Consider the following 4,019-nt stretch of genomic DNA (forward strand, 5'->3'; position numbering starts at 1 on the left):
CTGAAGAACACGTCACTCAGGCATATTGGCTCACCCATTGGGTTTCCGGACGTCACTCAGGTCTGACCCCCACTGTCCATTGGTCAACACCGTGGTGATTCCTCCTCTGTCATCTGTGCCGGTACTGCGCGTCCCACCTTGCTTCTGCTACTGGACTACGAATCCCAGCGAACGTTGCGCCATTAGGAGGCAGGTCTTCAGAAGCTGGGGACACGATGTCTGCTGGGAGTTGTAGTTTTTGTTAACAACTTTAATCTCATGGCCAATAAACAAGAACAAAACAAAACTCTGCTTAATGTAGAACTTTAGCAAAATCTCGAAGAGCCTTAAAAAAAAAAAAAAATCTCGAAGAGCCTTGAAGTGAAAGTAAAACTCAACATTAACCCTACTGATGAAGTTAGTGCTAATACTTAGTTGTATTCCTGCCCTTTTTTTCTAGATAAATGTAAAACGAGATGACATTTGACTAACTTTTTTCACATAATAAGTCGTGAACATTGGTGGCATTGAATACTTTTCACAGTGTAATTTCTTAGATTAAAAATACTGCTTATTTTGAACACAGTCCAAGATGCAAAAGATAGAAAAGTGTCTAATGAAAAGTAATTTTCACCCCACGCCCCGGCCAGCCATCCCCATCTTCCGTTCCACAGCATTAAGTTTAATGGTTCATACAGATGCATTATACGTAGGTACCACAGGGGATCCTCATTCCTAAGTTGTTTCCAATTTTCCCTACGATAAACAATTGCTGTTTCCTTTCTAGTTGAAACTTATGTCTGAGGCAAGAGGGGCCTGATCCCACTGGCAAATTTCAGCAGTCCGCTTCTGCCTCTGGGTCCACACATGGCTTTATATATCTCCCTACTACACCGTGTAGTAATGATCTCTATACTTACCTGTCTCTGCCAATAGGCTGTGAGCTTTCAGTGGACTGGGTCCTTGACTGACACATCTCCATGCCCCCCAACCCAATATAAGTAGGGGACTTGGTAAATAATAAAAGCAAATATATACCACTGGCTTTCCCAGTGCCAAAAATTCTGCTATGCACAGTCTGTGCATGATGTCCTTTAATTCTCATTGTAACCCTGGGAGTTATGAACTAGAATGTTCCCTCTTTTATAGGGAAGGAAAAGTGAGGTAATACAAGTTCATGTTTATTGGGCACTAACAATGTAACAGACACTGTGCTCTTGCTTTACGTGGATATAAATCTTTAAAATAGGGGTGCCTAGGTAACTCAGTCTTGATCTCAGCTCGGGTCTTGATCTCAGGGTCATAGCTTCAAGCCCTGATTTGGGCTCCATGCACAGCATGGAGCCTATTTAAAAAGAAACCAAAAAACCCATATCAATTTTATGTTTACATACTAGCAGGAAACAGTTGCAAAATGACATTGAAAATAAGTTCCTTGGGACGCCTGGATGGCTCAGTGGGTTAAAGCCTCTGCCTTCAGCTCGGGTCATGATCTTAGGGTCCTGGGATCCAGCCCCGCATCGGGCTCTCTGCTCAGCAGGGAGCCTGCTTCCTCCTCTCTCTCTGCCTGCTTCTCTGCCCACTTGTGATCTCTGTCTGCCAAATAAATAAATAAAATCTTTTAAAAAAAGAAAATAAGTTCCTTTACAATAGTATCAAAAGCAAAAATATTTAGGAAATGTTTTAACAAAAGATAGGCAAGATTTCTACACTGAAAACTACAAAATACTGCTGAGTCACATTAAAGAAGATCTAAATAAGTGAAGAGATATACCATGTTAATGAATTAGAAAACTCCCTGCTCTCAGGGAGCTCCTTTCTAGAGGGATAGGCAGAAAATAATAAACATACTAAATAAGTAAATCCTTGGGGAAGTCTAAGAGACTAGAGGAGCCCAGAGAGGCTACATAACCCAGCCTGGGTGTGGAGTCAGCAAGGGGGTGCCTGATTCGAAACCTGAACTCTGAGTAGGCAAGGACCAGATAAAGCATGATCAGAGGCTTACAGAAAGAATCTGGAGCCCAGCAAAGCTTATAGTGAGTGCAGAAGATTGAACATAAACAATTATTTACCATCATGAAATGGTTCCCTTTCCTTTCCATTTTTTTAAAAGATTTTATTTATTTATTTGATAGAAAGACACGGTGAGAGAGGGAACAGGAGCAGGGGGAGTGGGAGAGGGAGAAGCAGACTCCCCACCGAGCAGGGAGCCCAATGCAGGGCTTAATGCAGGGCTTAATCCCAGGACTCTGGGATCATGATCTGAGCCGAAAGTAGATGCTTAACGACTGAGCCACCCAGGTGCCCCTGGTTTCCTTTTCTTCCTTGGGCAGCCATGACAACTATATTTTCTAAGATGCCCTACAGCATGTAGAGATCTTTTGAGTCCAGAAAAAAAGCTCTCTGACCACCCTAACCCCATCCAGAGCAAGGGGACCCATCTGAGGTCCCCTTTAGTTCCTGGGTCACCTGTAACTCCTGGTCCTGTGCAGTAGAAAGCCATAGAGGAGTTATGCAAGGGTCAGATAATATTCAACTTGTCTGTTACGATCACTCCACCTCCCTGGGGTGCCTGGGTGGCTCAGATGGTTAAGTGTCTGCATTTGGCTCAGGTCATGATCTCAGGGTCCTGAGATCAAGCCCTACATCTGGCTCCCTGCTCACCGGAGAGTCTGCTTCTCCCTCTCCCTCTTCTGTTCCCCCTGCTTAGCCTCTCTTGCTCTCTCTGTCAAGTAAATAAATAAAATCTCTCTCTCTTTTTCAAAGATTTTATTTATTTGACAGAGAGAGAAAGAGACAAACGAGAGAGGGAACACAAGCAGGGTGAGTGGGAGAGGGAGAAGCAGACTCCCCACCGAGCAGAGAGCCCAACTTGGGGCTCGATCCCAGGACCCTGGGATCAGATCACGATCTGAGCCGAAGGCAGAGGCTTAACATCTGAGCCACCCAGGCGCCCCAATAAATAAAATCTTAAAAATGTTCACACCACCTCCCTACAAAGGCTGGGTTGTATCAGGAAGAGATCAGAAACTTGCAAGAGGACAAGTGACCCCATCAATAGTTCTCTCTCTCTCTCCATTCCTTTCTGAGTTCAAACCTTGCTATCTTTCACCTGGACAGCTGAAACCAGCCCACTTATTGGTCTCCAGAACCCCCTAGGGGTAGATTCTCCACTCATTACTTCAGCAAATATTTATTACCTACTATGTACTGAGCTTGTTTAAGACACTGAGGATATGGGCGCGCCTGGGTGGCTCAGTCTGTTAAGCGTCTGACTCTTGATTTTAGCTCAGGTCATGATCTCAGATTTGTGAGATCAAGCCCCCGGTCAGGCTCCATGTCCAGCGTGGAGCCTGCTTAAGATTCTCTTTCCTTCTCCTTCTGCCTTCCCCCTATCTCTCTCTCTAAACTAAAACAAAAACAAAAACAAAAAAACACTGAGGATATAGCTGTGAACTAGACAGAAAAATGACGTGTCCCAGCCCCTATGGGCATGGCAACACTGGGCAAGGGAGACAAAGGAATAATTAGTATAATTCCAGGAAATGTCAAATCCATGCAGAAAATAAATCAAGGTGATGAGGGAGAGAATGACAAAAGTCTATGACAGCCAGCCTCTAGGAGGATGCCAGCTATCTTTACATTTTGTGTGGTCTCCTTCCACATCCAATCAGGACTGCTCTGTGTGGCCAAGGGAATACTGTGGAAATGACCGACTGTGACTTCCAAGGCTGAGTCATAAAAGACATTGCCACTTCCGCTACACTCTCTTGGATCGCCTTCTCTGTGGGAAGCCGGCTGCCATGTTGTGGAACACCCAGGCAGCCTTGTGGAGAAGCCAACGGCCAGCACCAGCTTGCTAGCCACATGAGTGAACCTCCTTGGAAGATTCCTTCAGCCCCTGTCAGGTCCTTGGACGACCATAGCCCTGGCCTGAACCTCATGAGAAACCCCAAGTCACGATCACCCAGCTAAGCTACTCCCGTGGGTACTCCCTGATCCACAGAAACTATGGGCAATAATACACGTTTCTTATCTTA

Source organism: Meles meles, chromosome 19 (assembly GCF_922984935.1).
Source record: "Meles meles chromosome 19, mMelMel3.1 paternal haplotype, whole genome shotgun sequence".
In the NCBI taxonomy this organism is placed as follows: Eukaryota; Metazoa; Chordata; class Mammalia; order Carnivora; family Mustelidae; genus Meles; species Meles meles.